Here is a 9,510-nt window from a genome sequence, read left to right as displayed (position 1 = left end):
AAAAAAAAAACTATAATCCAATATTAAATGCAAAAAAATCAATAATATCTGGATTGTTCCCAATTTTAAAGTTCAGGGATTCCGTCTCTAAACAGATATGCAAGTGTGTCTAAATTTCCTCTGTTCCAAGTGTCCTTGAATGGTGCGATTTGATCATCATTTTCCACGTTATCCTCAAGAAAACCTAAAAAATCATCCCCTGAATTGTCATTTAAAAACCTTTCTCTAACAAAATCATAATTATAATGCTCCAATAACTCTTATAACGCTTCGACAATCTCCATTCATAAAAACAAGAAAAAACACATCGGGGATTTCCATTTTCCACACGAATTTTTTTCAGAAAGAAATTTCATAGGGAACCCAATAAAAACAGTTCTGTGAAGGGATTTCCTTCCTCTGACATGTTTTTGACGACATACACAAATAACATGACGATTTCATTGGATATCACCAAAATCCTGACCATATATAGAGAGGATATATCAACGACCAACAGTAAACAAAATTTATATTCATTTTATCACAATAATTAGTTTGACAACAGTAAAATGAAAGTGAAAGTAAAAGTTAATTATAAATTGTCTGTATCTTTTTAGCTCACCTGGCCCGAAGGGCCAAGTGAGCTTTTCTCATCACTTTGCGTCCGTCGTCGTCTGTCGTCGTCCGTCGTCGTCCTGCGTTAACTTTTACAAAAATCTTCTCTTCTGAAACTACTGGGCCAAATTAAACCAAACTTGGCCACAATCATCATTGGGGTATCTAGTTTAAAAATTGTGTACGGTGACCCGGTCAACCAACCAAGATGGCCGCCATGGCTAAAAATAGAACATAGGGGTAAAATGCAGTTTTTGGCTTATAACTCAAAAACCAAAGCATTTAGAGCAATTCTGACATGGGGTAAAATTGTTTATAAGGTCAAGATCTATCTGCTCTGAAAATTTCAGATGAATCGAACAACCTGTTGTTGGGTTGCTACCCCTAAATTGGTAATTTTAAGGAAATTTTGCTGTTTTTGGTTATTATCTTGAATAATATTATAGATAGAGATAAACTGTAAACAGCAATAATGTTCAGCAAAATAAGATTTACAAATAAGTCAACATGACTGAAATGGTCAAATGAACCCTTTAGGAGTTATTGCCCTTTATAGTCAATTTTTAACCATTTTTCGTAAATCTTATTAATCTTTTACAAAAATCTTCTCCTCTGAAACTACTGGGCCAAATTTAACCAAACTTGGCCACAATCATCATTGGGGTATCTAGTTTAAAAATTGTGTCCGTTGACCCGTCAAACCAACCAAGATGGCGACCATGGCTAAAAATAGAACATGGGGTAAAATGCAGTTTTTGGCTTATAACTCAAAAACAAAAGCATTAAGAGCAAAACTGGCATGGGGTTAAATTGTTTATCATGTCAAGATCTATCTGCCCTGAAAATTTCAGACAAATCGATAGTCAATTTTTAACAATTTTCATAAAATTTTTACTAACACTTTCAACTGAAACTACTGGGCCAATCATTATAGATGGTGATATATGTACACAGCAAGAATGTTCAGTAAAGTTAGATCTACAAGCACATCACCATCACCAAAACACAATTTTGTCACGAATCCATCTGTGTCCTTTGTTGAATATTCACATATACCAAGGTGAGCGACACAGGCTCTTTAGAGCCTCTAGTTTCAAACTTGGCAACACCTCACTGGACATTCCGTACCATTACAACTGGCTTCACTCTGAATGAGGTATTAATTTCAGTAAGATTGTTTATTTTTTGCCAGTCTTCTCTTATGACAAAATTATAATAAATACAAATAGGAACCTTTTAAGAGTTGTTGATGTACAGCTACAAATCACAATATTTATTTGTGTCCAGTATGGCATGAGCACTGTTAATTTACACATGTATTCTCAACAATTCAGTCGACAAAAATATCTCAAACACAGAGTATTTTTTTAATATTTTAATATTTCTCTCTGTAATCTCCGGAAACTAGTTTTGTTCTGGTATTACAAATTCAAACATACAAAGCGTATTGTTGAGAATATAAGTGTAAACATATTGTACCCTCGAACTTCTGTTATTACAGTTTCGACGGTATAAAAAAAGTCTCATAACATGCCTGTCAACTGACCACGTTTTTGTGGGTGTAACACAGGAATTGAACTTTTTGCCGAAGATTTTTCTTTGAGGCCCTTTGTCATTACATAACCTTTGATTTTAGAACCTTTATGCTTCTCCCTTATGACATAATATCCACACTTTTGCTGTCTTAAATGCATAATCTTTCTTTGCTAACCACTCTCTAGGACTAGAAGTTTAATCATCCAACATCTGTAAAAAAATATAATTTTGTAAAACCTTGGTGAAACCAGCTCAAGAATTTGTACAGATTTTTTATGGATTCAAATTAAATTATACCTATTTACCTCTTTCTGAATAATTTATTGCAGTATACATATAAATCCCTTCTAAAAAAAAGTCAGATTTAAATATATATATTTGATATGTGCCTGTAGTGCAGATGTACTCAATATCTTAACAAGACTTGAACCATGGCATAAAGATAAAAGAATTGTGTAACACATAAATTTATATAAACGAAATCGTTTCCCAAATGAAAAGCTGATTGTCCTTCTTTTAAAAACTTTACAATTGTTTCATTATTGTTAGTGTTTTCAACTACACTGATGAATAAGCTTTGCTTAAGAAATTCTATGTGTCCTATGGGTTAACAAGTCATGTATTTAAAGATATTGATATTTAAAAAATTATTAAACAGAAAACAGAAAGAAAAATGATGTTAATGAAATTTTATTGAAATATATAAATCAGTACTAACAGGATTGCTTGGATATGAAATAGCATTTACTGATTCATAAAAACAGCTATATTGTCAACTTGTAAACAGATATAATGATATTGTAGGGAAATGTGCCTGACAATTTATGTTAACTCTATGATACTGAACATATAAAATGACCATAATTAATGGCATAATGAAACTATAGTACAAAGTTTGGGAAATACTAGACGTTGCTTTTCAAGTAGGTTTTTTCTTTAATGATTTATATATGAGGCCAGGATACCTATCTAAAATATGATAAAGAACAAATTGTTTCTACTTTAAATATGTACTGTATGAACAGAATTTTGATTTTATACTTTAATATGACAGCTTTATATATCTTATAGATATGATCCTGAAATGCAGATGAGAATTTCCCATCAATGTTTTCATCATGTTCTATTCTCATTATCTTGAGTTTGTCTATAGGTTTGGTATACTGGACAGTTCCAGTCTTTTCATTCCCCAGCAACACCATTGTATAAACTTCTGATTGAGAAAGGTCCTGGTATACAATTACTTTCTTAATAAATGATTAAGATAATTATTTGGATACTTCACTTTGAATGAAACATCTATTTTCCTATTTATACATGTATTCTCACATTCTAATTTGGACTTAAAGTTATTGTTATTAGACTGGCATCCTCCATATAAAAAGAATTTGTATTTTTTCTTCAACCTATTAAAGTACCAGTGTACCCATCTTACTGAGGATCTTTTTATTTTTATCTTTGTCTTTGTGCCATTTTTTTGATATCTCTGAAAAAAGAAAGAAAAAACAAGAAGTATTTATTTTTACTGTGTATTACAAATCAATAAATGTTTAAGGCCTGTTGAAGTGATCTAATCATGCTAATAGACAAATTAGATCTACTTTTGTATTAATGTGAGATGTAAAACGTACAGTATATTGTGCTGAACGTGACATTTCTTTTAATTTGCTAGACGTCTTTATAGAAGGGGACTTTCTAAGTCTGCCCCTTAGGCCACTTAGGTAACTGACCATAATTCACTGGTGCTAATGTAATAGAAAAAAAAATCATTTAATTTTGTCATTGACATGTTTTTCATTAGAGCATAAAAAGATATTTTCCAAAGGCCTGAATAAAATCTTGTATATTCAGGTTCCTGTTAAGACGGTGGTGAGGCTTGCTTGATAAATTAACCTTTATTTCATCAGCAGTGATATTATGTGCTTGAGGTCTTTTGTAATTTGATATTAGTAATGTAGTAAGATTAATATCCTTACCCTCAATAATATTCTTTTGAATATTTGACTACACAATATCAATGTTAGTGAAAGAATCCGATCGCACTCCATTTCTTGTTGAATCCATTTCGGCACTGGTATGGTGAGAAAATGGTTAGGCACTTGTCGGCGGACTTAAGCTGAAGTTGTGTGTTGTGCAGCGATTCTTTGGGTTGTACCAGAAACTGGTATAAGTGGGACATCTCAAGCGTTCTGTTGTTTTTACCAATTAGCTAGATCGTAGGTCTTGTTCAAGGAATCTGGTGATGGTCAAATGTGGGAAACGGATGGTTGCATGCTTGCCATACACTGTGTAAACGTGTTGACCATTGTTGATGTAAACAAAGGGGCCATATTGTTTACATTGGAGTCTGCATGTACGTCATTTCGAGTTACATTATCCATGCACGTTGATGGGGCGGAACTTCCTTCATCTGTCTTTAAGTACTTCTCTTGTTGGTTGCCTAATATGGTCATTTGCTGCAACGGGTGCACCTTCTCGTATTTCGTTATTGCATAGGCGCTCCTTGTTGTCTAGATACAGTTGTTTACATACTGTTATAGACCAGCTTTTTGAAATGATAATTCCTAACTTCCTTTATTCGTCCCGAAATCGTGCACTAGTCTACTTTTCTGGATTTCCATATCCCATTGCGAGCTTTGTGTAGCATTTTCATCGTTGTTATATGGGTGTTGTCTGTTACGTGAACATCGGTTGTGTCTGGTTGAAGAAGCTATGTTATTTACTAAAGTTTTTATAGCCGTAAAATCACTAAACTTGAATAAAACTGATTCAAGTTCTCAAATTTTGGGAAATAGTCGTCCAATGTTGAATATCAAGAAGTGATTAGAAAATGAATTTTAACTGCAATAAATATATTGTGTCCGAGATCACAAATTTACGATGAAGTTTAAAGAATTGTCTACAGTTCTTCTGAATAATCGTAATCACTATTGGAAATACAAGTTATATATAGAATACCTTGTGTCTCCAAGGCAGGAGAAAGAAAATAAAGTTATATAAATTTGATTTCCAGACAATCTTCCACAATAAAGTCTTCAAGTTTAAACCGCAGAAAATCAGTGTAATTAGAAAAACTGTAAAATGTAATTGAAAACTTATTCCTATAGAGCAAACGTCCTTTGTATTCAACAGACAAATCAAAAGTGAGAAGCTGGCAGCCTGCAATTGTAACCTGAGAACCTAATCCTTGATATCAGACAGACCAAATTAGGCACTATCTTTGACCTTACAATGGAATCTACTGCCCCATCTCATGGAAGAGACCATTCCATCTGAAGAAACAACACTTATTCTCTGCATAAGTTTCAATTAAGATGGGGGTTAGGCTTGCTAGGCAGATTTACTTTAATTTCATCAGCAGTGATACTGTGAGCTTTAGGGTTTTCTTAATTGGATATTAACAATGAAGTGAGATAAATGTTCGAATGTAGGACAGAAAGTCACAGGACAAAAAGTCACAGACAAAAATTCACGGACAAAAAGTCACAATTCATTTTTTCTGATTATTTTCTTTGAATAAAAAACGCTTATTTCTACATAAATATTTTTGTATTTTTCTTGAACTATTGTATATTAACCAAAATTGTAAATAAAATGTATCAAAAAAATATCAAAGATGATTAAATAATTGTTAAAAAAACAAAATGTCGAAGTGGCTTGGCACTTAAATGGCTTCATGGTGCCAAGAAATCTTTCTTTTGCATGATTAAAACTAAATAAATCTTTAATTTTCAAGTATAATGACACATTTCCTAAACTTTAATATGAATATATGTATTAAAAAGTAAATATTTCAAGATATTTCTCTTAGTCTTACATCATTACATATTCAAACAATTGTCAACATATTATTTGTGACTTTTTGTCCTGTGACTTTTTGTCCTACCAAATTTGAGACTTTATGTCCTGTGACTTTTTGTCCTGTGACTTTCTGTCCGTTTACCAAATGTTCTTACCCTCAATAATATTTCTTTGAATATTGGAGGACCCAATATCAAAATTGGTGAATGAATCTGATGGCACTCCATTTCTTGATGAATCCATTTTGGCACTAGTATGATGAAAAAATCCACCATCTAAGGTAACTGACATGTAATTTAAAGAATTCTGGTCCCGGCATTAAATTAAACCATGTTACATAACGTTTTTTTAACACAAAAGTTCAAATAATACTTTTATTTAAATTGCATGAAAATAATATGCTGGTTACATCTTAAACATAGGTACTGCATATCTTTTGGGTTACAAAAAAAAGTGGCAGTTTGTGGTATTAAAAAAAGACTTATTTTTAAATAAAGCTGTACTTGAACTTTCACATATTTACCATACTTTATCTCTGAACAATGATAATACGTTATACTGCAACTAGTTGTGTTTATTTCCTAAATATAGTAACACAGCTATATTTTGTGCAATATCAATTTCATCATGGAACACTTTTTCCAGTCAAGGGTTCATTAAAGGATGAAAATAAGTTGGAAATTTTGTGTTTAGCTATAATTTTATTTATTTAAGTTGCAGTATAAAAACAATATTAGGTCAATGTCAGGAAAATATTGACTTTTTTGTACTCGGTGCAAAACATGGGAAGGGCTCAGTACAACCTCGCCCTTCCCCAGTTTCTCAGCCTCGTACAAAAAAGTTGATATTTTTCTGACATTGATTAAATATTGTATATTTATTTTGCTGTCTGTTGTGTATGTAGTCAAAACTGACGAAATATGGTTGATACGAAAACCTATGACATAGGAAAACATATGACATAATGATAAGATTGAAAGTCCAACTATGAAAAATATATTTACACTCCAACTTACCTTTTTGCAATATTATTCCAAGCTTTCAAAACCGCATCGAAATTAATAATCCAAATTCTTGAAACACTTCAAAAAATATTGTCCAAACACAAGGAACAGAAAAGTCGTGTGAGGTCACTTGACCGCAAAACTGATTAGATAATAAAAGAACCCCAAAAGTCATTCCAGATGAATGATTAATTTTCGTTAAAAAAAAATTATTATGTAGATATTTTTTATGAATATATCTGAAAATACTTTTTGTGAAGGAGAAAAGACTATTTGTAACAACTATAATAACAGATTAATGTGTTGATTAAACCAATGTGATTTATAAGTTAATTTTACTGAATATTATCCCTTAGTACTCAGTGGTTATCAGGGAAACTTGATGAAATGCTGTACACCAAGTTTTATTGTTAAATGGATGTCTACAAGAAAACCATGCAAAATCCAAAAAAAATTATGAAAGGAGTTGTGGCTGATTTTGGGTTCCTAGTAAAGTATTAAGTACTCTAATAGTTCTAAGGTTAAAAAAGGACAATTTGTCTCAATTATGTGAATACAGGGCAATTCTATTTTAGTACCAAATTTGATGGAAAATGTTGTTGAAAATGGATTTTTTTTTATTGAATAGTTCAAAGTATTATATGAAAAAAAACACCCAGCAATATGTGCAATAAAGAATCAATTTTAGTGTTAAAAAAAATTAAAAACATTTTGCTGCCTGTTTATATCAATAACTTTTAAGAGCTTTTGTAAAAACTGCTTCAATTACAGAGCAGTCATTATTTAGTCAGAAAAAATACCATGATTATATTACATGTGTAGTCTCAACAATTATTACGCTTTTTTAACTGATTTCTTATTTTATAAGTAATATGATACAGTAGTATATATTGTGGAAAATAAGGAGTTTTTTTTTTTTAAATTGTTGAGAATATGAGTGGAAGCATATTATACTTTCCAATATCTATTTCAAGATAATTTGGAGAGTGTAAATGTCTTACACACGTGGCACAGTTTTTAATTTCCAAAACCACAAAGCCAGATAGATGTTGTTTTCCATTTAGGTTTAAGTAAAAAATTGTGAGATTTGTCTGAAGTGTGATGACTGACATAAAAAAGCCTCAAGAGCTTAGACTGTTGTGCCATACCAGTTTCTACATTAAATGCAATAATTATTTGGATACTTCACTTTGAATGAAACATCTGTTTTCCTATTTATACATTTATTCTCACATTCTAATTTGGACTTTAAGTTATTGTTATTTGACTGTCATCCTTCATATAAAAAGTATTTGCATAATCTTCAACATATTAAAGTACCAGTGTACCCATCTTACTGAATAGATATTTTTTAAATCATATACCGTATTTATTCTATTTCAAGCCCCCCTTCTAATTAATGCCCCCTACCGAAAATAGTGTGTTCTGAACTTTTGACTTCTAATAACAACATTTTGTAGTTTTTGATCCATTTTCAATTTATTTTGAGACCATTCTCGCACACGTTTTCTGTCAACATTGAAATCGGCACGTTACCTACACATTTTTCTTCATTTCCAATGACAAAGACGAGTTTGACCGCAAACTTATTGTTTGTATTAGCTTCCTCTTGTTCACATCTTAGTTTGTCACCGATTGCATAACTCCAGATACTATTGTATACATGATAACCCCTAATTGAGCTGTTGAAATTATGTTCCATTGATGTTGAAGCTTGTTCATTTTGAAATTTTAACAAACTATTAGATGAGGTCACATTACCGATAAACGCTATTTATAGATTATGGAAACAATAAGAAACATGTGTATGTTACTATAGTCTGTTTGAACAAAATTCAGGTAAAGGTCAATGAAGTAAGGTACGAAATTGGTTTCTCTAATTGACGCCCCCCTTTCGGAAATTGTCTTCGCTACCAGGCGTTTATTAGAATAAATACGGTAAATTATGGATTTACCTAATGTAATTGACTTCTCATGTTCAACTGGAATGACTTCAGTTTCCTCCAGTTGTTGTTTCTGTTGGTATGCTAAGTTTTTTGACACACCAGGCTCACATGACAATTTCGATGGTGTCACAAACTTAATAGCTTGAGCCTGTACTTTTGTGATGAATTCCTCATAACTTGTTGATTTGACGAATTCCTCCTGTTTAAGCACAGGCTCAACATTTTTAAGTCTGTGGAGAAATTCTCTATGGCCACAATATTTAATGAGTTGCCTCTTCTGCTTCCCATCCCTTACATAAAATATAAGGGAGAGATCTATTGTTTGCAGATCAGCTAATTTTTTTTATGTTTTTAACAATCTGCTTGATAGCCATGGATTTGATCCTCCTTTCATTGGACCTTACAGCATTAAGGTCAAGTTACAGTAAATGGGCTATGTCATAGATTTCAGTAAAATTTGGCATACAGCTCTGGCTCGATGAACTTCAACTGAAAATCGAAATAATAATGCATTTATCTCAATTATCATTTGAAATATTACTGATTGAATTCTTACAAAATGGGTGAACATTTGTATAGAAAGCACATAAAATCGGCGAAAACTCTTCTAAAATTTGTCTTGAAAT

Source organism: Mytilus trossulus, chromosome 9 (genome assembly GCF_036588685.1).
Source record: "Mytilus trossulus isolate FHL-02 chromosome 9, PNRI_Mtr1.1.1.hap1, whole genome shotgun sequence".
NCBI lineage: Eukaryota > Metazoa > Mollusca > Bivalvia > Mytilida > Mytilidae > Mytilus > Mytilus trossulus.
This window is presented reverse-complemented; position numbering follows the sequence as displayed.